Source organism: Panthera pardus, unplaced genomic scaffold, assembly GCF_024362965.1.
Source record: "Panthera pardus isolate Hobbes unplaced genomic scaffold, ASM2436296v1 HiC_scaffold_12, whole genome shotgun sequence".
Lineage (NCBI taxonomy): Eukaryota > Metazoa > Chordata > Mammalia > Carnivora > Felidae > Panthera > Panthera pardus.
This window is the reverse complement of record NW_026526677.1, coordinates 71,398,903-71,426,803: the sequence shown is the minus strand read 5'-3', so window position 1 is coordinate 71,426,803 and position 27,901 is coordinate 71,398,903. Positions and strand designations below refer to the sequence as shown.

Genomic DNA, 27,901 nt, shown 5'->3' with positions numbered 1-27,901 from the left:
AGAAATATAGGTGCTTCTTATTTCAATATAAGTAGAAATCACCCTGAAGCGAGAGCATTAAGAAAAAAATAGGATTTAGAATTTTGCTTTTAGTAATGACAGTCTGCCTAAAAATATGTGTTTTGTCTTTGTTGGCTTTATTATGATTAATGTGATGTTATTTAAAGTCTTTGATTTATTTTTAATAAAGCAGGATGCTGATTTAGGGATTTTAAAAATAAGCTTTCAATTTTAAGATAATTACAGATTGACATGCAGTTGTTAAGAAACATACAGAGAGACCTCACATACCCTATACAGTTTCCTCCAATGATGTTTCGCAAAACTGCAGTACAAATCATGCCCCAGATAGTGACATTAGTACAGTCAAGACATGGACCAGCTCCACCGCTACAGGGATCCCTCATGCTTCCTTTTTTTTCTTTATATATTTAATATTTATTTATTTTTGAGAGAGAGAGAGAGGGAGGGAGAGGGGGAGAGGGAGAGAGGGTGCACAGTGGGGGAGGGGCAGAGAGAGAGGGAGACACAGAATCTGAAGCAGGCTCCTGGCTCTGAGCTGTCAGCACAGAACCCTACACGGGGCATGAACACATGAACCAGAGATCATGACTTGAGCTGGAGTTGGGTGCTAAACCAACTGAGCTACCCAGGTGCCCCTCTTATGCTTCCTTTTTATAACAGCAGCCTCTACCCTCCCCATTTCCACACCCCTCACTCCTGGCAACCACTGATCTCCATTTTTGTTATTTCAAAAATGTTATGTAAATGGAACTATATAGTATGTGACACTTTGGGATTGGCTTTCCTTTTTAGCATAAGTCTCTCTGGAGATTTGTATAGATTGTTGGATATATTAATCAATGGCTTGCTCTTTTTTATTGATAGGTGGTGTCTGTGGTATAGATATACCACAATCTGTTTACCCATTCACCCACTGAAGGATATCTGATCTGATTCCTGGTTTTGGCTACGACTAATAAAGCTGCCATAAACATTTAAGTACAGTATTTCTGTGTGTGAACATAAGTTTTCATTTCTCCAGGATAAATACCCGGCAGTGCAGTTGCTGGGTTGTAATGTAGTAGAAAGCTTGTTTAATTTATGTTTTTCCCCCAAGAAACCTCCAAACTATTTTCTAGAGTGGCTGTGTCATTTCACATTCCTACTGCTGATATATGAATAATTGGTGGTGCCATTCATTTCTTAACATTTTTAGCCACCCTGAAAAGTGGGTAGTGATGTCTCTTTATTTCTTTTGCATTACCCTGATGGCTATTGATTTTTGAACACAGTTTCATATGCTTATCTGTCATCAGTATATCTTCTTCAGTGAAATGTCTGACCAAGACTTTTGCCCATATTCTAATTGGACTATTTGGGTATTTGTCCATGTATTCATTTTTACTGTTGAATTTTGAGCATTATTTATATATTCTAGACAGTATTCCTTTGTTGCTTATTTGGTTTACAAATATTTTCTCCCACGCTGTAGCTTGTTTTGTTTCATTTTAACCTGCTTGTTATGGTCCTGTGCAGAACACAGTTTTTAATTTTGATGAAGTCCCATTTATCATAGTCTCCTTTTATAAATCCTGCTTTCCATGTCAATTTTAAGAACTGTTTGCCTGGCCCTAAGTTATGAATACTGCTTCCTATATTCTCCTAAAACTTTTATAATTTTATAAAGTCTGTGATCCATTTTGAATTATTATTATTATTAGTAGTAGTAGTATTTTTTGTATAAGGTATGAGGTTTAGATGGAAGTTCTTTTTTTGGCCTATGCATGGTGCCTTACATCTGCATCATTTGTTGAAGAGGCTCTGTTTTCTCCATTGAATTACTTCACTCCTTTCTCAAAAATCACTTGGCATATTTACATATTTGTATGGGTTTATTTTTGAGTTCTCTGTTCTTTTCTATTGATTTATGCATCTATCCTTCCCCCAGCATCAGATATTGTAGGTTACTGTAACGATCTACTAGATCTTGAAACCAAGTAGACCGACCTTATTTTTTTCCTCCAAAATTGTTTTAGCTTTTCTAGTTCCTTTACCTTTAGATAAAACTTTTATTTTACTTATTTATTTTTTAAATTTGTTCATTTATTTTGAGAGACAGAGAAATAAGGAGGGGAGGGGAGAGAGAGAGAGGAGGACAGAGGATCTGAAGTGGGCTCTGTGCTGACAGCAGGGAGCCCGATGAAGGGCTCAAACTCACAGACTTGTGAGATCATTACCTGAGTGGAAGTCAGATGCTTAACTGACAGAGCCACCCTGGTGCCCTGATGAAAATTTTAGAACTATCTTAGTTTATATCTACAAAAAAAGCTGTACATGTTTTGTTAGATTTATACCTAAATATTTCATTTTCTTGAATGATGGTACATGGTACATAGAGTTTCTACTTTTTGTATCCACATGTTTATTGCTCATATATAGAAATACAATTAATTTTTATATGCTTGTCTCATATTCTCCAGCCTTGCTAAACTCACTTGCTAGGTTAGGAGTTGTTTTGTAGATTTCTTGAGATTTTTCTGTTTAGACAGTAATGTCCTCCACAAATAGGGATAGCTTTATTCCTCCCTGCCCCCTTTTTTTTTTTAACATCTTTATACCTTTTATTGCCTATTGCACTGGTTAGAACATCTAGCTCTGTTTTGAATAAAAATGGGAAGATCAGGCATCTTTGATTTGTTCTCAAACTTAGAAGAAAGCATTCATTCTTTCACAATTAAGTTTGACTTTAGCTGTTAATTTTTGCAGATGTTCTTTATCAAGATAAGGAAGTTCCACTGTGTTCCTGTATTCCAGAGAGGGTTTTTTTCTTTTTAATGAATTGATGTTGAATTTTTCCAAATGATTTTTCTACATTGATTGATATGATCACATGAGTACATATGGTGTGTTACAGTGATGATTTTCAAATATTGTACCAGCCTTGCACCCCTGGAATAAACACCGCTTTGGTCTTGGCATATAATTCCTTCTATATATTGCTGAATTCTGTATGCTAATATTTTGTTAAAATAGTTTGTGCGTATATTCAGGGGGAATATTTGTCTTTAGTGTGTTTCTTTTTCTTTTTCTTTCTTTTTTTTGTGCTAGTTTTGATATCAGGGGAATACTTTCTCTGGTTTGAGTATCACAGGTATATTAGCTTCATAAAGGAAATTGAGAAGTGTTACCTCCTTTTTTCTGGAAGAGATTGTGCAGAATATGTCTTATTATTCTGTAAATATTTGGTAGAATTCTCCAGTGACACCGTCCAGAGCTGGAGTTGTTTTTATTTTTCCAGAATATAAATTATGAGTTTAATATCTTTAATAGTTACAGGCATTAAAATTCAAATTATCTGTTTCTAATGGGTAAGTTGTGGTTGTGCTTTTCAAGGAATTGATTCATTTCATCCAAGTTGTTAAATTTATGTTTGTAAGGTTGTTCATAGTATTCATTTATTATCCTTTTGATGTTTTGAGAGCCTGTGTTGATATCCCACATTTCACTTGTGATATTGATAATTTGTGTCACCTCTCTTTTCTTTCAGTTTTCTTAAAGGTTGGTCAATTTTGTCAATTTTTAAAAAAGATCTTGTTCTTTGTTGCATTGATTTCCTTGATTTTCTATTTTCAATTTCATTGATTTCTGTTACTATCTTTATTATTATTTTTTTCCTTCTGCTTGCTTTGGGTTTAGTTTGCACTTGTTTTTATTCTTAAGGCGGATTTATTTTACGTTTATTTTTAGTCTTATTTTTATTGATTTGAGACTTCTCTGTTTTACTCATGCAAAAACATTTAAGTGCTATAAATTTCTCAGCTGTGTTTAGTTGTGTTACACAAATTTTGATATATTTTCAATTCAATTCAGTTTCATATATTTTTTAAAATTTTCTTGAGACTTCCCCTTTGACCATGGATCATTAAGATGTATATTGTTTAATGTCTAAGTATTTGGAGAGTTTCCTGTTATCTTTCTATTAGTGATTCTATCTTAATTCCATTGTAGTCACACAGTACACTGTTTATGACTTCAAATCCTTTAAATTTGTGGAGCCTTGTTTTGTGGAGCCTTGTTTTAAGAATAAGGTCTATCTTGGTATATTTTCCAAAGGCACTGAAAAAAGAAAAGTTTATTCTGCTGTTGTTGAGTGGAATGTTCTATAAATGTTCTTGATGAGGTTGAATGGTTCTGGATCCTTACTGCTTTTCTGCCTGGTTATCCTATAAAATGTTGAGAAGGGTGTTGAAGTCTCTCACTAAAATTGTGGATTTGTTAATTTCTCCTCTCAATTCTGTCAGTTCTTTTTTCACAAAATTAGCAGCTTTATTGTTTGTCGCATACATATTTATGATTGGATTGCCTTTTTAATCATTGCATATAATGTCCTGCTCTATTTCTGGTAATTTTCTTTGCTTTGAAGTCTGCTTCATCTGACATTAATAGAGCCACTACTGTTTTGTTGTTGTTGTTGTTGTTGTTGTTGTTGTTGTTGATTATGGTTTGCATAATACATCTTTCCCATTATTTTTTTTAACCTATAACCTGCCTATATCATTATATTTAGAGTTTCTTATGGATAGTGTATCATGGGTTATATTATTTTAATCTACTCTGTCAATCTCTTTTAGTTGGTGTATTTAGATCATTTCAGTGTAACATTGCTATATTATGGTTAAAGTTTCCATTTTATTTTTGATTTCTGATAATTTTCTGGTTTTGGTTTCTCTGGGCTTTTTTTCTACCTTCCTGTTGGATTACTTGAATACTCTGAAAGTTAATTTTGATGTATTTATAGTGTTTTCGAATGCATCTGTTTGAATAGCTTTTATAGTGGTTGTCCTAGGCATTACATTAGATACACATAGTATATCACAGTCTATGATGTTATTTTTTAAGTTCAAGTGAAGTGCAGAAAATGTACCTATATTCATATGCTTTTCCCATTCCCTGATTGTAATTACCTTAAATATTTCTCTTACATTCATTTAGAACCATATCAGATAGTGTTATAAATTTTCTTCAACTGTCATACATAATTTAGGAAACTGTAGAAAAGAGAAATGTAATTCATTTACTCATATTTCATTTTTTCTACTCTTATTTCTTCCTTTCTGATGTTCCAAGATTCCTTCTTTTACTGTTTCTTTCTGTTTAGAGAACGTACTCTAGATGGTCTTTTGATGTAGATTTTTGATACTACATTTTCCTTGTTTTACTTCATTTGAAAATGTCTTATTGCCCCTTCATTTCTGAAGAATGTTTTTGCTGAATATAGGTTTTCAGTTCAGTGTTCTTTTCTTGCAGCCTTTGAAAAATATTTTGTTACTTCTTTCTGTCCTCCTTGGTTTCTGATAAGAAATTTCCTGCCAATTCAAATTCTTTTTTTCTTCAAAGGCAAGGTGCCCTTACTGTCTAATTGCTTTTAAGAGTTTTTGTCTTTACTTTTCAGAAGTTTAACTATAATGTGTTTTGGTGTGGATTTTATTGGGTTTATAATGTTTGGAGTTTACCCAACTTCTTGAATCTGTAGGCTTATGTCTCTTACCAAATTTAGGAAGTTTTCAACCATTATTTGTTTCAATACCTTCTCTGCTCTATCTTCTTTCTTTTCTCTTTCCAGGACTCCAATGACATGATAGTTATGTTTTTGTTATAATCTCTGAGATCCCTGAGGCTCTTTTCTTTTTTAATCCATTTTCTCTTATTTAGATTCAGTAATTTCTATTTTTTTTTTCACTGATTCTTCTGCCCCCTGCATTCTGTTGATGAGCCCATCCATTAAGGGTTTTTTGTTATGCTTTGTTTTTCAGTTACTGTATTTTTTTTTTGGTTAGTATATTTTTACATTTTCATTTAGTTCTTTATATCTTTCATTTCTTTGATGAGACTCCTATTTTTTCATTATTTTAACTGATTTTCATAATTTCTTATCGAAACATTTTAAGATAACTATTTTTTACAATTATTTTTTTATTTGAATATAGTTGACATACAATGATATTTTAGTTTCAGGTGTATACCATGATGATCTGACAAGTTTATCTATTATGCTGTGTTCACCACAAGTGTAGCTACCATCTACACCCACACATCACTGTTGGGATATCATTGACTATATTCCTTATGCTGTGCCTTCTACTTCGTGACTTATTCATTCCATAACATGCTGGTATCCCCCATGCTTCTTCACTCATTTTACGTATCTTCCCTCCTTCTGACCCTCTTTCAGATGACTACTTTAAAATATATGTTAATATCTCAGTCATGTTGTTCCTGCATCTACTGATTGTCTTTTTTCATTCAATCTGAGATCTTCCTGTTTCATGGGATGAGTGTGTCAGTGATTTTCTGTTGAAACCTGAATATTTGGGGCATTATGAGAATTTAGATCTTATTGAGATCTTCTGTTTTAACTAGTTTACTTTGACATTGCTCTAGCAGGGGAAAGATGGGGTGTTACTTGTTACTGTCAGGTAGGTCAGAATTCCAAGTTCCCCATTTGGTCTCCATTGATGCCCAAGGTGCGAGTGCTTTTCATTACTGCTGGGCAAGATTAGGACTTACAGGTCCAAATAAGGCCTCCCACTGACATCACTGGAGGTGGGGAGGAGGCAGTACTTTCATTACCACTCCATAGTGTTGGAAGTTCTGACTGTCTGGGAGGCCTCTCTGGTGCCAACCTATCAAGGAGGGTCATGGTCCCTCAGTATTGCCAGGTGAGAGTAGAGATTTAGACTCTGCACAAGGTTTTCACTAATGAGGGTGTTGCTTTCTTAATACTGCCTGGCAGTTATTAGGATCCTGGCTTCTTACATCTTATTTCTTCATCCCTAACACTACCATGATAGGGGGATAAGGTAACTCATTATAGTTTGGCAAGCATATTGTAATACCATTGACTATATTCATCTTTCATTATTTTTTGATGCTAGAATAGTCTCTGGAATATATTAGCTGCTCAGAAAATGGTAACTAAATAATCTGAATTCCTTCTTCTCTGATTAGATGGGTCCTGTCTCTGGCCTGTGATTGCAGGTATTTGCCCTGGTTCAGCTTGTGTGCTTGGCCTCTTTTAAAACATTTATTCTCAGAGTGATCTTACCCATTTTGATGCCTCCCAAGTGTTCATCACCAGCTGCTTTCCTATTTATAGCTTTCACTTATAAGATACATATATTATGACAACATGGATGAATCTAGAGGACAGAATGCTAAGTCACAGAAGGACAAATACTTTATAATTCCACTTATGTGAGGTATTTAAAATAGCCAAACTCATGGAATAAAAGAGTGTAATAGTGGTTGCCATGGGCAAAGGGGTGGTGGGGGAAATGAGGAGTTGTTCAATGGGTCTAAAGTTTCAGTTCTACTAAATGAATACATTCTAGAGATCTGTATAACATCTGTTAAGAAGGTATGTTGTATTTTGTGTTCTTATCACAATAAACAAACAAACAGAACCAAAAAATAAAGAGTCAAAAGGAAATTCTGGGAGGTATTGACATAATCTGTTACTTTGATCACTGGTTTTGCATAAGACCAAACTCATCAAATTATATACACTAAAAAGTATGGTTATCAGTTATATATCAGTTATACCTAAAGAAAGCCATTAAAAGGACAAATACATTAGGTTTGTATCATCATCCCCAAATCTGCACATCTAAAACCTAACCAACTATCTCTTTATTAAAATAACATTTTTCTTTTCCTGATTCCAACTATAATGTCAGAGATACCACTCTCATCCCTCTCTTTAAGACTTGTCATACTTAATTCTGCTCTCTTCCTCACCCTTCATATATCATTACCTACCAAGTCTTGCCAAATCTTTCTTCATGATGCTTTGTCATCTTTGTTTCCCTTTACATTCTCCTTCTGTCAGTCAATGTAACCCAGGTTAACAGTGTAGAAATATCAAAGTATTTTGCTCCTGGAATGCTGTAATTAACTAAATTTGCCATATGCATTTTATAAACACAACATTTTTCATTTGATTTTCCTCATAATAATTGTTTAATAATTTGCTGTTACCAACAAGATTAAGTATAATATGCTTTAACTTGGAATTCTGGGGTCTTGTAAGTCTCATTCCAATGCATGCTTCCTTCTCTATGATACTTATTGGGCAAATATATTTCCTATAATGGAAAGAGTTCAGGAGATAGTCAATTTGAGTTTTAAATACAGCTCTGCCACTTACTGGACACTGGACAAGTGACCTTATTTGGTGACTTTTTTATGTATCAAATCAAGGTCTATAACTAGAAAATCCCTAAGGCTAATTTTAGATATATTCTAAAATAATATAAAAATACTATATTCTTCACCTACTGTATTTACTCCTTTCCCTCTAGAAAACCACATTTCTTTGTCATATTTGAATATAAAATTTGCTGTTATTTCTCCTACCCAGTGGATATGCTAGGTGAGGTCTGTTAGTGGGTTGTAAAAACAACTCAGTAAACAGAAAGTGAATTAAAAAAAAGTTTTTAAATATTTATTTATTTTTGAGAGAGAGAGAGAACACAGGGGAGGGGCAGAGAGAAAGGGAGACACAGAATCTGAAGCAGGCTCCAGGCTCAGAGCTGTCAACACAGAGCCTGATGTGGGGCTCAAACTCACAAACTGTGAGATCATGACCTGAGCCGAAGTCAGATGCTTAACCAATTGAGCCACCCAGGTGTCCCAAAAAGTGAATTTTTAAATAAACCAAAAAGTATATAAAACAATAGTGTAGAAATATCAAAGTACATTAAATGCATTAAAAATAAGTGTACTTCATGACTTTTTGTTCTAAATACACACACACACACACACGCACACACACACACACACACACACACACACACACACACACTGGACATGATATAAAATGTTTCTTACCACAAGTCAGTAAAGTTACAAGTACAGCTTTAAGCCATACACCTCACATTCATAAATGCAATATTTGAATCATAGCAACTCTGTAGGACAGTTTTCTAGGTGGTGCCAATGACTCTTCCTCCTACTGTCCTGTGATTCCAGCTCAGTAGTGTTGGTTTTCTTCAACCTGGCCCTGACTCTTAATTTCAGACATAGCTTTAATATCTGTCTGTGGAAACCTTTGGTTTGATACTATGTGTAATTCTTTCCTGCTTCTAGCATCATAACTTCATTTTTGACATCCCACATATCTCAGTATAGCTCCTGTCCTGATACAGGCCCCATGATGTCTCAGATACTCACCAGATAGCTTCAAATGGACAAAGTACAGCAGGAGAGAAGAGACAGGAGGAGAATTCAGATTTTAAAAAATTAGGTAGATGTTTCCTTTTGTTATTTTTGTCTTTAAGAACAAAAGCAAATGGAGAGTTACCACCTATTTATGGCATTTTGAATTTGTTACTGTTCAGATTTGTTAAGTAATTAATTCTAGTCATGCATGGTGTTCATGCATACGTGTCTGTGTGTGCTTGTGTGTGGTAAGTGTGCATTGTTTCAACCTGAATTATCTTGCATGGTTTATGAAGCCCAAATGAACCAAATGCCACCATTTCTTCCCTTCAGACCTTCAGAAGTCCTCTAGAAGTTCATCAGTATTTTTCTTCATGTTTTTGAAGATATTATTTTATTCCAGGTATAGAGATAGCATTTCTCATGAACTTCAGAGACAAAGGCATAGTTGTAATCAAATTTTGTGCCTAGAAAATAGGCCATTTTGTAGTAAAACTATCCCACAGGGTTTGTTAGCTAAAAATTGAGAGATAATTAAAACTTCCCTGAAAAATGTGAAGCTATAAGGTCTCACATGAGTATGTATTTGTTTTGATTAACAACTAAATATCATTGTCTTTCTGTTCCTATGACGGCTTTAAAATTTATTGCTTTAGCTTTTTTCTGTCTTTTGTTTTAAAGATCATATCTAGGGTAGATGTCAATCACTGAAAACTCTCTGAATGAAGAATTCAGAAGAAAGCAATCATATGGTTCCTCCCTAGTCTATGCCCATGGCTCCAGCTTATGCTCACTCATTGCACATTTATATATATGTTTTATCATTTGACATTTCCAGATCTGGGGCTTGCTGGATGCCCTTCCCATATTTGATACAACTTATACACTGTTTGTCAATCATGTTATCATGAAATGAAAACTTGCATTTAGAAAATGCCAAAGGAGGGGCTCCTGGGTAGCTCAGTCGGTTGAGCGACTGACTTCAGCTCACGTCATGATCTCAAAGTTTGTGAGTTTGAGCCCCACGTCAGGCTCTGTGCTGACAGCTGGGAGCCTGGAGCCTGCTTCAGATTCTAGGTCTCCATCTCTCTCTGCCCCTCCCCCACTCATGCTCTGTCTCTGTTTCAGAAATAAACATTAAAAAATTAAAAAAAAAAAAAAAAGAAAATGCCAAAGGATTTGCATCCTGGGGATCTCAATAGCTCAGCAGACATCATAGTTATTAATCAAGCCCATCTGGAGGGTTTCTCATTGTCTTTGCCCGGGGCCATGTACTGCATCATTAATGCATTAAACATCTTTCATAACATGTAGCTGCTACACCTCTTCTGCACTTTGCATTATATACCTCCCTGGCCTTATTTTTAAGTCATATGTTTACATATGACTTTGTTCTGCCCAACTATCTCTTAGTGGTTCTCCTGTTTCATGTCTATTCACACGTGGGTGCTAATTGTTTCCTATTTTCTCTGTTTGAAGGCCTCCTGTTCTACTCTTACCCCCAAATCTCTCCATGTTTTTTTAAATTAAATCTTGGTTATAGTGTCATCATTTCTCTGGGAATTGTTTTTACTACCCTCATACATGCAGGGTTTTTAGGTTTTTTTGTTTTTGTTTTATTTATTTTTGAGAGAACAGAGGGGAAGAGGGCAGAGAGAGAAGGGGACAAAGGATCCAAAGTGGGCTCAATGCTGACAGCAATGAACCTGATGTGGGGCTCGCACTCATGAACTGTGAGATCGTGAGCTGAGCCAAAGTCAGATGCTCAACCACCTGAGTCACCCTGGCACCCCATCATACATACAGTTTTTAAAGGTTAGGTGCTCCACAGCTAGACAGGACATATTTTGTTCATTTCTGTATCTCTCTCTAGTCTGGCAAATTATAGAAAATAAACATCCTTTAAATGATTTAATTTGGATAATAATTGCAAAAATGAGTGAAAAGATAGGTGAATATTCTGAGTATAACATAAGAGGCAAGTTATTGGTAAAGCATTTCCTAAGATAATTAAGATAACTTAAGTCTTATCTCATTGAAACCAGGGAGCTCTGTGGATCTAGTCAAACCCTACCTCTCTGGTCCTTGGATTTTGATCCCATGGAATCAAATGCACACTTGAGACGATGGTTTAGTAAACAAAACCTTGTGATGTGAAGTAAATTCAAATCCTCATCCTAATCAAATCCACAAACTCATGGCACAGTGACTAGTCTTTTAATTTTTTTTTTACATTTATTTATTTTTGAGAGAGAGAAAGCACAAGTGGGGGAGGAGCAGAGAGAGAAGGAAACACAGAATCTGAAGCAGGCTCCTGGCTCTGAGCTGTCAGCACAGAGCCTGACATGGGGCTTGAACACACAAACCGTGAGATCATGACCCGAGCTGAAGTTGGATGCTTAACCGACTGAGCCACCCAGGCGCCCCACGGTGACTAGTCTTTTTTTTTTTTTTTTTTTAATTTTTTTTAACGTTTATTTATTTTTGAGACAGAGACAGAGCATGAACAGGGGAGGGGCAGAGAGAGAGAGGGAGACACATAATCAGAAGCAGGCTCCAGGCTCTGAGCCATCAGCCCAGAGCCCTACACGGGGCTCGAACTCACGGACCGTGAGATTGTGACCTGAGCTGAAGTCGGATGCTTAACTCACTGAGCCACCCAGGCGCCCCTGTGACTAGTCTTCATAAAAGAATAAGTGTTGACTCAGTGAAATACATTTGGAGAACCTTGCATCAGCATTCTATACTGATAAAGGCCCAAGGACAACAAACCAAGGGCCAGAGATAAGTTTGGATGGGAGGCAGGAGCTAAAGGACAGAGTACCTTGTATGCCTAGATAAAATGCTTAATATTTGACTGGAAGCAATGGGTAGGGGACAATTTTTAACCAAACGTTTTTGTTAAACTCTTTATTTGGGAATAATTTTAGATTTGCAGTGAAGTTGCAAAGATAAAACAGATGGTTCTCAGATACCCTTCACTCAGCCTCCTCTAACGTTAACATGTCACATATTCCTGGTACATTTGTCAGGAGTAAGAAATTAACTTTGGCTTAATATCATTAACTAGAGTCTTTATATGGATCTCGCCAGTTTTTCCACTAATTGCTCTTTTTCTGTTCCAGGATCCAACTCAGGATATTATGTTGTGTTTAGTAGTGTTGTTACCTCCAGTCTTTAATAGTTTTTCAATATTTCCTTGTTTTTCATGGCCTTGCCATAGTTTTGAAGAGTATTACTTACTCATTAACTTTAAAAATTAAACTATTTTGGCATAAATGTAAATTCACATGCAGTTAAAAAAAATACAAACAAAACCCCTGTACCTTTTTTACCCAGTTTCTGCTAATGGTAATATTGTGCAGAACTATAGTGCAGGTGCTATCAGGATATTGGCACTGATATAGTCAAGAAGCAAGAGTTCAGTTATCGGGATCCCTCACGTTGCCCTTTTATAACCACATCCACTTTCCCTTCCTTTCTCTCCCTTGACTCTTGTCAACTACCAATCTGTTGTCCATTTCTATAATTTTATCCTTTCAATAATGTCATGTAAATGGAACCATACGGGGCACAAGGGTGGCTCAGTCAGTTAAGCATCCAACTCGGTTTCAGCTCAGATCATGATTTCATGGTGTGTGAGTTCAAGCCCATGTCAGGCTCTGTGCTGATGGTGCGGAGCCTGCTTGGAATTCAGTCTCTCTCTCTCTCTCTCTCTCTCTCTCTCATTCTCTCTTGCTCTCTCTCCCCCTCCTGCATATCCTCTCAAAATAAATAGATAAACTCAAAGAAACAATAATATATATATATATATATATATATATATATATATATATATATGAATGACTTGGGAGATTGATTGTTTTTTCATTCAGCAAAATACCCTGGAGATTTATATAACTTACATATATCAGTAGTTTGTTCCTTTTTGTTGCCCAGTAATATTCCATGGTATAGATATACCACTTTATTTAAATATTCGACCATTGAAGGACATCTTTTTATACTTATGATTAAAATGACTATTGGGGCGCCTGGTGGCTCAGTCGGTTAAGTGTCTAACTTTGGCTCAGGTCATGATTTCGCCGTTCGTGAGTTCAAGCCCCACATCAGGCTCTGTGCTGACAGCTCAGAGACTGAAGTCTTCTTGGGATTCTATGTCTCCCTCTCTCTCTGTCCCTCCCCTACTTGCACTCTGTCTCTCTATCTCCTTCAAAATAAATAAACACTAAAATATTAAAAAAAAATGGCTATGAAGATTTGTGTACACATTTTTCTGTGAACATGAGTTTTCATTTTCTAGGATAAAGGCCTAGTGGAGTTGCTGGGTTGTATAGTAGTGGAATATTTATTTTTATATAAATTGACAAACTGTTTCCAGAGTATATAGATAATTTTAAATTTCCACCAGCAATGTATGAATTATTGGCGTTGTCGTTTTTTATTTTAGATATCCTGATAGTCATGTAGTGGTAACTCATTATGGTTTTAATTTTTTTTTTAACGTTTATTTATTTTTGAGACAGAGAGAGACAGAGCATGAACGGGGGAGGGGCAGAGAGAGAGGGAGACACAGAATCTGAAACAGGCTCCAGGCTCTGAGCAGTCAGCACAGAGCCCGACGCGGGGCTCGAACTCACATACCGTGAGATCGTGACCTGAGCCGAAGTCAGACGCTTAACCGACTGAGCCACCCAGGCGCCCCTCATTATGGTTTTAAATTGCATTCCCCTGTTAGCTTATGGTATTGACCATCTCCTCATCTGCACATACGTTTCAGTGAAATATTTCTTTGTATCTTTTGCCTCTTTTCTAATTGAAGAATTATTATTATTATTATTATTATTGTTATTTTAATGCTGAGTTTTGAAAGTCCTTTCAGATATGGTTTGCAAATACTTTCTCCCAGTCTGTAGATTGTCTTTTTATTTCCTTCACATGGACTTTCACAAAGCAAAAGCCTTTAATTTTGATTCAGTCTTTTTTACCAGTTTTCATTTTATGGATTATGCTTTTGTTGTTAAGACTAAGAAGTATTTGCCCAGCCCTAGATACTAAAGATGTTCTTTTATGTTTTTGTTTTTTCCTAAAGGGTTTATAGTTTTATGATGCTATTGAATCTGTTTTGTATATTAGGTAGAGCATCATTTCTAGTCCTATGGATATCTACTTCCTCTAACATCATTTCTTGAAAAAGCCATCCTTCCTCCATTGTGTTGTTTTTGCACTTTTGTCAAAACTTGTTGAGCATATTTGTGTGAATCCATTTCTGAGGTTTCTGTTCCACTGATCTTTTTGTCTATCCTTCCTCCAATACCACTCTGTTATGATTATTGTAGGTAACTAAACCTTACTATACTTAGCCATAGATTTTTAAAGACATACATAAAGCAAAAACTATCTTAATTTTCTTTTTGTATTCCATATTACGGATCTAAACGAAGGCAAATGATTTTTACTAACTATAAATCTGGAAGTGAGAATGAGGTATCATGGAAAGAGTTCTGGACATAAATCCAGGTCCAGTTTCTGGCTTTCTTATTTCCTTGCTTGTGATTTTCATCATTTCACTTAAACTCTGTGGTCTTTGTTTCCTAAAAACATACCTCACCCAGATGTTGCAAGACTGAAAGAAAGTAAGATAAATTAAGAAAGCAGTTTTCAAACATTTAAAAAAAAATATTTATTTATTTTTGAGAGATAGAGAGAGGTAAAGAGAGAGGGAGAGAAAGAGAATCCCAAGCAGGTTCTTCCCTGTCAGTGCAGAGCCTGGCATGGGGCTCCATCTCATAACCCTGAGATCATGACCTAAGCTGAAATTAAGAATCTCATGCTTAACGGACTGAGCCACCCACACACTCCATGATCTCCATGTTTCTTTGCATTCTTAAAAAATATCAGGCCCCCAAAGAGCTTTTGTTTATATGGTTTATATATATTGATATTCTCCACATTAAAAATAAGAGGGCACCTGAGTAGCTCAGTTGGTTAAGCATCTGACTTGGGCTCAGATCATGATCTCACAGTTTGTGAGTTTGAGCCCTGCATTGGGCTCTGTGCTAACATCTCAGAGCCTGGAGCCTGCTTTGGGTTCTGTGTCTCCCTCTCTCTCTGCACTTCCCCTGCTCATGCTCTGCCTCTCTCTGTTTCTCAAAAATAAATAAATGTTAGAAAAAATTTTTAAAAATAAGAACTATTGGAAAATATTTATAATTTAAGACAATAATATAGTAATTATATGTTAAGTAACAATTTTTATGAAAAACAGTTTTCTTTTCCAAAGCAAAAATAATTATTCAAAAGAGTGTTTTTTTTCTTTAAAGTTTATTTATTTTGTGAGAAAGCACAAACAGGGGAGGGGCAAAAAGAGGGAGAGAGAGAATCCCAAGCAGGCTCTGGCCCCATTTGGGGCTCAAACCCACAAACTGTGAGATCATGACCTGAGCTGAAACCAAGAGTTGGCCTCTTAACTGACTGAGCCACCCAGGCACCCCAAGAGTGGGGTTTTTTTGTAAATATCTTTGCGAATTGTTTAAATGTCTGATTTAATAACACAAGACATTTCAATTCTCATAGCTGATTCAGCATTCAGTCTTTTCAATATGTTGTTTTGATTTAAGTATTTGACAAAATTCTAGCATCATGCAGTTAGATAAATGGATATGCCTCATCAATTCCACCATGAAAGTCTACAAGTGGCATCTTGTAAAAGGTTAGATGCATTATAGCATCTGATGAGCATATCAGTGAAAAATTTTCACTCGTTTACAATAAAAAAGATTGGCCAATTTTTTTACTTTGAATAAATTTTTTATCCTTTCCTGGTTTTATAATCTGTCTATTGGCCATTTAGAAAATATTGGTTCACTAAGTTATGAAGATCTTCCAAACTTAGACACATTTCATTATATTCTTTCAAGAGATCTCATTTGTTAGTATCACCATTGATCTCATCAATAGTCTTTAAGTATTAAGATACTGTTAAACTCATAGTAGTGGATAAAGTTTTCCAAAATTCTTTCTTTTTTTTCTTTTAGTCTCAAGTTTTATCATTGGCATAAACTACGGTTAGTTTTATTTGAAATGATGGAGTCACTTCATTAAATTTGGAGAAAAATCAGCTAAATATCCAGTCTCTCACCACCATTTGTATGTTAGTCTTTCTTTCCAAGAAAGTTGCACTTGGCTAGTTCATCTTATAATTCAGTCTCGCAAGTGCTGTTCCTAGAGACACCAGCCTACTTTGGTATGCAGCAAAAGTGCTTCATGAGGACCTGCTATTTTATCATGCAGAACACTATAAGATGTGCATTTTAAAAAAGAGTTGATCTAAGTGAAACTGGAATTCTCTTTTTAATTTTTAAAAAATGTTTATTGTAGTTTTAAGAGGGAGAGAGAATGAGAGTGTGCACATGCTCACTGTGGTAGGGGGAGGGAGAGAGAAAGAAACAGAGGATCTGAAGTGGGCTCTGTGCTGACAGTAGAGAGCCTGATGCAGGGCTTGAACTCACCAACTACGAGATCAGGACCCGAGCCAAAGTTGCAAGCTTAACTGAACCACCCAGGTGCCTCCCCCCACCCACTTTTTAAAAATTTTCATTGAAAGTGTGTCGTGGTGAAAAAAATTCCAACATTTACAGTTTAGTACTGATGTCAATTCATGTTAAGGGCCCAGCAGTTTCACCAACCATTGTTTTTGCATCATCGGTGCAAGTGTCCATGTAGTAGAAAAAGATAGGCAATGTCTTAGTGATACTATGTAAGTCATTTTGACATTGTGTACCCTCCCAAAGAGGGGTCCATGTCCATTCTGTGAAAACTGCTGAAGTAAAGCATTATATAAACCTGGAACACTCTGTTGGTGGTTGTAGTAGGATTAGGATTTGATTAAGGTAGGATTTGAATTTACTTCATATCAGAAGGTTTTGTTTATTAAACGATTGTCCCGAGTGTACGGTAGGTTCTGCAGGATCAAAATCCAAGGACCGGAAGGGGCGCCTGGGTGGCGCAGTCGGTTGAACGTCCGACTTCAGCCAGGTCACGATCTCGCGGTCCGTGAGTTCGAGCCCCGCGTCAGGCTCTGGGCTGATGGCTCGGACCCTGGAGCCTGTTTCCGATTCTGTGTCTCCCTCTCTCTCTGACCCTCCCCCGTTCATGCTCTGTCTCTCTCTGTCCCAAAAATAAAATAAAAAACGTTGAAAAAAAAAATTAAAAAAAAAAAAAAATCCAAGGACCGGTGAGGTGTGGGGTGTGACCAAGATTCACAGAGATCTCCTGTTAAAATGAGCTATAGCTTTCATTATTTTAATTTCCTTAGAGAATGGTCTTAGTTTATACTCTGAACATTCGCCTATTGTTTTAACCACTCCCGTATTATGTCCCTATAATTCGCCAGACTGTGAGGGTATAAACAAACAGAATAAGTCCTATCTAGCTGTGGTGGCATCAGGTGGGTCACACCACCTTTCTGGAGTTGTGGGCAGGGGGATAGTCAGAAAAAGAGTCCAGAGAAAATGAAGACTCTGCAACCAGGTCTTGAAGAGTATGGCGAGAGAGAGTGAGGGGTGGAGCGGGGTAGCAGGCCTTCCTGGAGGGTGGCATTCATGACTCTGTGCTAATGCACCAGGGGTCAAAAGCACCCAATGAATGATTAAATTGCATCGAATCAAACGCAATACCAGGATTTAAGTTACAAATAATGCAATTCAAGAATGAATAAAACTTTTAAAATGGCAGTATAACAACATCTTACATATAAATATAAAATCTCCTTGTCTTGATATTATCAGGTAGGTGTTCTCAGAATTTGAAGACATGAAATGAAGTATTTCTTTGGGATGCTATGCCTTGGAAAATAAAAGTACCTCAAGCCTCTCTGTAGGTTTCCCCACCAGTACTATAATTCAAATGATAGGCTTCCTTTCTCTTGGTGTTTTTAATAAACCAGGAGTTTACGTAGTAAACTGAGTATTACATAGAATCGACACCCTTTAGATTAAAAATATTTTTCTTACAAGTGTAAAGTGAACTTCATTTAGCCAGGTTTTACTTTTTTCACTTATTTGTTTAAATTTAGGGATGTAACTCTTACGGTTAAGAGAATATTGCTAATTAGTTGCATAATATACATATAGTCACCGTACACATAGAAGCTTTAGGTGCTAATTAAGATAAATTGGGAAAACAACTAAGGGGGAATAGAGTTTTACTTGTGTGTGAATTTAAAGTAGGACGAGAATTGCTGGAAGAAAAAATTATAATGAATTAATCTAAAAGTTACTATGCCCACATTGCAAAGACTGTTAGTCTGTTAGTATCATAGCATAATAATGTGCTTAAAAATGTAAATGTGAGGGACCCCTGGGTGGCTCAGTCGGTTGAGCATCCTACTTCCGATCAGGTCATGATCTTACAGTTTGTGGGTTCTAGCCCCGGATCAGGCTCTGTGCTGACACCTTGCTCAGAGCCTGCCGCCTGCTTCAGATTCTGTGTCTCCTCTCTCTCTGCCCCTCCCCAACTCATCATCTGTCTCTGTCTCTCAAAAATAAATAAATGTTAAACAATTTTTTTAAAAAATGTAAATGTGAATGCCTTGCAAAAGAAAAAGTGAAAAACCAGGGTCTATCATCATTGTGAAGGTTAGCTTAAGTTTTAACTTACTTGGGAAAAGAAAATCAGCAGGGATACATATAGGAGTCTGCCCTTCAGCTGAAGCTAAAACAATGTGGATTAACATAGACTTCTCTACTGTAAATTATTTATTCACTCAACACACATTTAATGAGTACCAACTCTGTTCTAGGCCTTGATATTCAAGGGACAGAACAACAAATAAAGTGCATTCAGTCTGTAGCCTCAGGACCCTTCCCCTATTAGCTCATGAATCTTTTCTCTTCCAAATTGCCCCAGAATTATTTAAATGTAAATACTTAAAACTACTTAAAAATCAACTGCACTCATCTAGTCTTTCTCTGTTTTTAAACTCTTTTGCTCACATATATTCAAAAAGAATGTGCTCAGCCACACACACACACACACACACACACACACACACAAAATCACATGTACACAGAAAAGGTACATGTGTACACACTTGTACATTTTTATGTTGGTATCTAAAATGTTTAGTTATAACTTTGAACGTTACAAAGGACATGATTTCTGTTCATTGTATGTACATTTTAAAATAAACCATAACATCATTGATTTGAATGTAACCAGTGAAATCTAAAAACTGTGGTGATTTGATACTCAGGATAAGCCATTTAAAAATACAAATGTGGGAGAGGGGCTGGGTGGTTTAGTCAGTTTAAGAATCCAACTTCAGCTCAGGCCATAATCTCATGGTTCATGGGTTTGAGCCCCATATCAGGCTCTGTGCTGACAGCTCAGAGCCTGGAGTCTGCTTCAGGTTCTGTGTCTCCCTTTCTCTCTGACCCTCTCCTGCTCATGCTCTCTCTCTCTCTCTCTCTCTCAAATATACATAAACATTAAAAAAAATGAATGTTGTAAAATAAATACATAAATAAAATAAAAATACAGACGTGGGGCACCTGAGTGGCTTGGTTGCTTAAATGTCCCTCTCTTGATTTTGGCTCAGGTCATTATCTCACTGTCATGGGATTGAGCCCCAAATTGGGCTCCATGCTGGGTGTGGAGCCTGCTTAGAATTCTCTCTCTCCCTTTCTGTCTGCTGCTCCCCTGCTTGCTCTCTCTCTCTCAAAATAAATAAGCTTAAAAAAATGTTACAAATACAAATGCAGCAGAGCCTGGGTGGCTTGGTTAAGTGTCTGACTTCGGCTCAGGTCATGATATCATAGTTTGTGAGTTGGAGCCCCGTGTCAGACTCTGTGCTGACAGTGCCAAGCCTGGATCTTGCTTTGGATTCTGTGTCTCCCTCTCTCTCTGCCCCTCTCTTGCTAATACTCTGTCTCTGTCTCTGTATCTGTCTCTGTCTCTCTTTCAAAAAATAAACACTAAAAAACAAAATTAAAAAAAATACAAATCCAATTTTCATTAAAAGTCACAAAATTAACATCATTTCCAGTTACTCTTGAATGTGTATTTTCATTCTACTCCCTTCAAAAAACTTTATCCTATATGTTGTTTTTAATCTATTTAATGTTTCTAAAACAAAGAAAAATGCAGATAAATTGTGCATGTATATATGTGTGTACACACACACACACACACACATATATACATATTTCTCCTGTGATTAAAAATTATTTTGGGGGCGCCTGGGTGGCTCAGTCAGTTAAGCGTCCGACTTGGGCTCAGGTCATGATCCCACGGTCCGTGAGTTCGAACCCCACATTCAGCTCTGTGCTGACAGCTCAGAGGCTGGAGCTGCTTCAGATTCTGTGTCTCCCTCTCTCTCTGCCCCTCCCCTGCTGATGCTCTGTCTCTCTCTGTCTCAAAAATAAATAAAACATTAAAAAAAATTTTTAAAAATAAAAAATTATTTTGGATTAAGATATTCTCATAAATATTTTAGCATTAAATTTATCAAAAGATAAAATACTATAGATTATGAAATATAATTGTTGCATATGTAAAATAATTTATTAGAAATGCCAGCTTTTTATAAGCTGGATGAAGCTCTGTTTTTCTATTATTTATAAACCTATGGCTAAATATTATTTAATGTTAAAATTGAGATGTTAGCAAAAGATTTATATATCCCTTTTTTTCCCTGCATTTCAATTTTATAAATGCAAGAGTTATGAAATACTGTTTACATAAATAAAAAGATAGGCTGGAAAAAGTTCTGTTATTCCAATGACACTGCACTTGATCTTAGCCAAAAGGCCGAGAAGCGATGTTATTCCAATGACACTAAATTCTTTGAACTATTTCAGATTATTTTTTTAAAATAAATCACATGATGAACAATGGGAAGTAATTTTAATGGCCAGCTGGTCACCTGATAGAATATCCCTTCAATTTTGAGAGCATTATGGCAAGACCAGTTTGACCCTCCGTGATTCGAGAGGCTTGTGTTGCTTGAACAGACTGGCTGCTCTCAGAATCAGCTAAGCATTCACTACAGAACCCCAGGGCCCTATATTCTCCTTTCACCTGCCTATGGCTCTTGCCACTGTTCATCAGGGTCAGATTATTTAAGAGTTACTAGCAGCATCAGGGATGAACCTCTACAATGCTGAAAAAGAAAATGAATCCTGGGTCTTTGTTAAATGCATTTTTATTAGAACCAGGACACTTTTAGAGAAAGTGGGAATTTAATGAAGGGCTCTGAGACATCCTGTGGTGGTTCTGTCTTGTCCGACACGGGAAGTCTGTGCAGACTTAAAGGTGTATACACCGAAGCTAGGAATCATGCATAGAATCGCGGCTCGTCCACTCGCTGGGTTGGTGTCTTGTGACAAGTTGCTTACCCTCTCTGAGCCTCAGTGTCCTCATCAGTAAAGTGAAGGTAATATGTACCTAGTGGAGAATGTGAGGATAACATGGCATAACAGTTCCGAGCACTTTGTACAGTAACTGACCATACAAGGCACCCAGAGAGCACCAGCTGCTCTCTCCCTTCTCTCCAACAGCAACCTCTCAGAGCAGGTTAAGCTGAGGAAGATTGATTTAAGCGAAAGAGAAACTGAACTGCTATAAACAAAAATGTGCAGACTTTTCTGTACAGTGTCAAATAGAGCAGATGATATGCGTAAGGATTTATACATAGAAATAATAAATGCTAGGGTAGTGGCACCTGGGTGGCTCAGTCGGTTGAGCTTCCGACTTTGGCTCAGGTCATGATCTCAAGGTCTGTGAGTTCGAGCCCCGTGTCGGGCTCTGTGAAGACAGCTCAGAGCCTGGAGCCTGCTTCGGATTCTGTGCTCTGTCTCTCTCTCTCTGTCAAAATGAATAAACTTTAAAAAAAAATTTAAAATTAAAAAAAAATGCTAGGGGACATGAAAAGTTCTGTGCAAGATTTCTATGAGATCGGATGCCTTGGTGATGGAGTTATGTTGCTGGTCACGAGAAGGTAATTCTTCTCTCTACCCATCTTTACCAGTGCATTTTGAAGTCAAACAACACCTCCTTCAAATGTGAATACAGAGCCTCAGAGTTTTGAGGGAATCTTACTAATTCCATCTCCATACACAAAATTTTCTTTTACAGCAAGTTACCCTTCCTTAAACTCTGAAGGTGACAAAGTGTGGCAGTTCAAAATAAAATCTTAATCTTGTCGCTTCTCACCTGCAGCGGTCTCTCACTCAGACCAAGTCTCAACCTCTTGCACATGAAAGCACTTCAGATATTCACAACCTTCATATTTGATAGCAAGTAGATAGTGCCCTTGAAATTTAAACTTGTGCATTCTGAGTAGAGCTCAGAAGTTTTAAAAATTGAGCCTGTTTTTTAAAGACTTCAGCTATCAATAATTATCATTTAAAGGTGTCATATGTTGAAACCATTTGGGATGAGTCTCCGATCATTTAAAATGTATCTTCATAGACAAAGGGTCTTTTTAACATTTTCCAATTAATCTATTATTTGAAAATGCAGTTTTGCTGGACTCTTATTCTGTGGACACCAAAAATACTATTTCATTCAATCTGTAAGAAAATTAGAACAAACTGAGAGTTTTTGCCCCAATATTGACTAGTTTACTAGAGAAGAAATTATTCATTTACTGTCCTCTTGAGCAGGATTATTAGGGAAAATATGCTAAACCTAGAGGAAAAATCAGCATATCTAAGTATTTTTATTATGTTTATAGGGCGAGTTTAGTGGGAATAAGTCTTTACAAGCAATCTAAAAGAACTTCCATTTTTATTTCGGAAAAATAAAATGTTTTGTGTTTGAATTTACTGCTAAATTGCACCACTGTAATATAAAAACTTACTCTGGATGCTTAATTCAGCAAACAATTATTGAGCGTTTCTTCTGTGTATAATAGAGTGCTGCTAATAATGGAGAACACAGTGTTGAAAAACAGCATCATCAACTTCCTCACAAATCTATTGTGAGTGAAATTTACATAATAATAGCTATTATTGATTAGTTTTATGCCAAGCCATGTGTTCAGCATTTGGATTTTTAAATGTATTCCTTACAACAACCCCATTTATTAGATATTATTATCTCCACTTATTAGATAAAGAAACAACATCTTTGGAAAATAAGAATCAGGCTAGGAAAGTCCTATAAAACATAGAATTTAAGAAAGGAGGGGAAATAGATTCACAAGACTCCTAAGACTGAAGTACATTTCAACAAGAGTTTAGAGCTTATTCTTCAAGATATTTTGGAGAACTCTGAAATGGAAGCAGTAATAAAACAATAATAAAGTTTAAGGAAACTTTATGTCTTTTTTTAAAAAAAACAGAAAGTTTAGAAATACAAAGTTGTAAGACTTTGTAGGCAAAGCATTTAACAAAATATGGTATCCTAACATCTAAGATGGCAAACTGATGTGGAAGCCACAAGTGGACTGATAACTTGATAACGTTAAGAAACATGCAGATTCTCCAGGGGTTAAGAATTTGGGTTCTGTATTCAGAATCTTAATTGTATTTCCTACTGTACTCAGTTTGTCTGTAAAATTGTCATAGCCTATTGAATAGTTGTAATACATCTGTCCTGGATTTTACTAAGAATCAAAACATGGGAGCTATTATTTTGGATGAAATAATTGACAACAACCTAGAAGTCGTTACCTAGTGGTATACTGCGCCCTCTAATCTCAGCCATGTTCTTCTGGACATTTGTATTATTGATTTGGATACTGGCAGAGATAAAATATTGCTGAAATTTGGAAAGATTCATACCTCTGAGATCTCACTTAAAAATATTAAACATAATGATAACAATAACAATGAAAGGATAATATATCGTTTGCTGAGTCCCTATTATATGTCAGATACTTCTTATATATTATCTGTAACCATCACAGTAACCTAGAAGGGTTAGCATTATTATTGTCCTTTTACATATGAAGGACTTGAGGCACAGAGAGGTCAAGGAACTGACCTTCAGTTACACAGCCTTAGCAGTCTAGGGGTACAAAGGCAGATCTATCTCACAGAAAAGCTCAAACCCTTCTGTTACATTTTGTTGTCTCTAATGAGATGACATTTCATACAGATAAGTTAAAAATTTATTTTAGGTTAAAACATATTGTGCTTGAATATGAATAGAATAAGGTATCTGTGGTTTTCTAAAGCTCTCATTAAAAAAATCATAAAGACTAGGGCATCTGGGTAGCTCAGTCAGTTAAACGTCTGACTTCAGCTCAGGTCATGATCTCGTGGTTCATGGGTTTGAGTCCCACATCAGGCTCTATGTTGGCAGCTCAGAGCCTGGAACCTGCTTTGGATCCTGTGTCTGCCTCTCCCTCTGCCCCTCCCTCGCTTGGCCTCTTTTTCTGTCTCTCAAAAATAAATAAATAAATATAAAAAATAAAATATGTATAAAAATCATAAAGACTTTAACTGACTGTAAATTAAGTCTCAATTAGTAATAGCATGGTGGTGTTTTCATGATAACCACTGTAGGCTCTAGGAATGATAAAGATGTATCCTGTGAAGATCTGTCTACCATAGAGCTGGGGGCATGGGAGACAATAAATGGTGGTGGTAGTGCTCCTGCTGAAGATGATAATTCTTTTTTTTAATTTTTTTTTAGCATTTATTCATTTTTGAAAGTCAGAGAGAAACAGAGCGTGAATGGGGGAGGGGCAGAGAGAGAGGGAGACACAGAAACAGAAGCGGGCTCCAGGCTCCAAGCTGTCAGTCAGCACAGAGCCCGACGTGGGACTCGAACTCATGGACCATGAGATCACGACCTGAGCTGAAGTCAGCCGCTTAACCAACTGAGCCACCTAGGCGCCCCTGAAGATGATGATTCTTAAACTGAGCAGCCCTCCCTAGTAGAATTGTATTGCATTTTGGATTCAGGGGCTCTCATATAAGAATGGCCAAATAAACTGGTAAATATCTCAGAGCAGAGTGAGTAGATAGGTTTCAAGTCTAAGCCACATAAGGTTAAAGGAACCAGAGATATTTGACTTAAAGGAGAATTAATGGCCCTTCTGTATGTTACTTTTCCTCTTGGAAATTCATGTACATTTATATACATTATATTATACACACGCATACACACATGTACACACACATCAGAAGTATGTATAGAATTATGTATAGTGTTTGGCAGTTTAAGGTTATGGGGGAAAGCAATAAATCACTAAAATGTCAGTCTTGCACAGCAATCCTTTCTGTATCGTAAAATCAAAAGATATTCTTTTTGAATTCCTGGTGAACCTCGTATATAATTTCAAAACCTCAGCTGGCACAAAGGTAACCTAATACTGTGAAGTTTACAAAACAAGAATGCATTTATCATTGGAACAAAAGAATGAATACATACTATAGGCAGTGGTTATGACTCTGCATTTTGTAAAGCACAGAAATAATTTTATGACAACTCCTAGATTTCATTTGATGTGTAATACATTTGGGTCCAACAGCATTGACTCAATAAATTGTTCTTCAGAGACAGATCATCGGTGACCTTGTAATCTGCCCCTACCGCAAGAAATGGCAGTCTTCACCTATCAGGGATTTTACCCTTTTCCTAATATTATCTATGCCCATGTGCCCCCAAGTAATATGGAGGTCTTTGGGGAGGAGGCAAGTGAAAGCAAAAGGCTGCTGAGTTAAGACCAGCTGTATTTAACTTTCTCCTTAGCACTGTTACTAACTCCCTTACCTCATTTGACTTGGACCTTGTCAACCTATTAGAGCTAAAATGAAAATGAGTGAGATCCTCTAGGTCTTTGGTGCTTTTTTTTTTTAATGTTTATTCATTTTTTGAGAAAGAAAGCATGAGCAGAGGAGGGGCAGAGAGAGGACAGAGGTTCTGAGGTGGGCTCTGAGCTGACAGCAGTAAACCCCATGTGGAGCTCAAACTCATGAACTGTGAGATCACAACCCAAGCCAAAGTCAGACTTTCACCTGATGGAGCCACCCAGGTTCCCTTGTGCCTTTTCTGATACGATCTTTTGCAGGCTTATACTTGGGAGTTGTGCCAGAACTATATTCCTTAACTAGCCTCCCATCCTGACTTCTCCTGAACAGTCCTCCAGACTACATAGCAAAAGCTTGTACTAGGTACTGTCCTTTTACTGTCTTGAACCTAACGTGGGGTCATCTTTCGTGTTTTTCACCCAATCATGGGAAATCTTCAGAGAAGCCCTCGTATTCAGATATATTAGGATCTTTGAGGAGGTAAGGATGAAACATGGGATGAGATGCCTTTAATGTAATAGCATTGAAGTATTTAAGCAGAATCTGAATGATCATCTCATAAAAAAAATTAGAAAACGAGGCAAGCTAAAAATTCTGTTTCAACTTAGAAAACCAAAATAGCATGACGTTTCCAGCATCACCATTTCCTTCTTAGCCCAGTTCAGCTGTTCTCTGTCACTGTTCCTTGTTAAACACCAGGAAGTCAAGGTGGGTGGCCCAGAAGGCAGTTCTCGCATCAATACCCTGGTAATATGCTGACTTACCCTGGTAATGTATTCAGTGTCATAAATGTGTTAACGTATCAGAGATTTGTTTAACTTTTGCGGGTGGTTTGCATAATGAGTGGCTTTGCTTTGATGGTAGTACTAGGGAAAAGGCTTTTAACCTTATTTGGCTAATTCCTTGGAGATAGAAGTTTCAAAATATACCTCTTAGGGGACTAACGAGGTCTAAGTTTGAGATATTGTTGCAGTCATTTCTCACTGCATATCTCAAAGGTCCATTTCACTGGAAATGGATAGTGTGTTAGAACTGTCTGAGTCTGTGGAGTCTGTTATAGCCCGGTCAGTGTTTTTACTTAGTCTTATGAGACTGAAACACAGAAAGGTTCAAACTCATCCTGCGCAAGTAGTATTTGAAAGGAAAATTTTCATTTAGGTGTTAAATTTACAGCCTTCACGTTCTAGAATTTGAATAGTCGTATTACCGATTTCATGAAATCCGTTTTAACTGGTGAAATCCCATCTCTCAAATCTTGAACGGTCTTGCACATTGAGGAGTGAACGTGCTATTTGGGGCTAGGATGACGTAAGTATCTTTTTAAATACTGATTGATTCATTTACACTGTAATTTGGTAAGTCACAGGCATTTCTTGAACCCGTATTTTATGTCAAGTTTAGTAGCATTATTTCCAGACATAAGTAACTCTTCAAATATGGTGATTTTTTGAGGCAATTGATGTAAAAAAATGAAGAAGAAAAGGAGGAGAGTGAAAGTCCTGTAAGTTGCTTCCTCAAGAAACAGTCAAAATAGGGGCAGCTGGGTGGCCCAGTTGGTTGAGCATCCAACTTTGGCTCAGGTCATGATCTCATGGTTCATGGGTTTGAGCCCTGTGCCAGGGTCACTGCTATTAGCGCAGAGCCTGCTTTGGATCCTCTGTTCCCCTCTCTCTGTCCCTCTCCTGCTTGTGCTCTCTTTCTCTCTCAAAAATAAATAAAGATTAAAAAAAAGAACAGTCAAAATACAGAAAGTTTTCAGAGTTACCCAGCATCCTGATCACTTCATAGGAAACCAGTTGCTGAGAGACATTGCTGTGTAACAGATAACCCTAGATTTCAACACTTAAAACAAAAAAATACTTACTTTCTTACAGTTTCACTAGGTCAGGAATCTGGGAGCAGTTTATCTGGGT

General features: G+C 36.7%; 1 protein-coding gene and 1 pseudogene across 4 annotated transcripts in view; one reads left to right on the top strand and one right to left on the bottom strand.

The window, feature by feature from the left end:
* The window catches only part of GRM5 (glutamate metabotropic receptor 5), a 528,255-nt gene that overhangs the window by 65,270 nt on the left and 435,084 nt on the right, over positions 1-27,901 (top strand). The window lies entirely within an intron of this gene.
* LOC128776364 (U2 spliceosomal RNA) lies at positions 20,881-21,045 on the bottom strand (annotated as a pseudogene).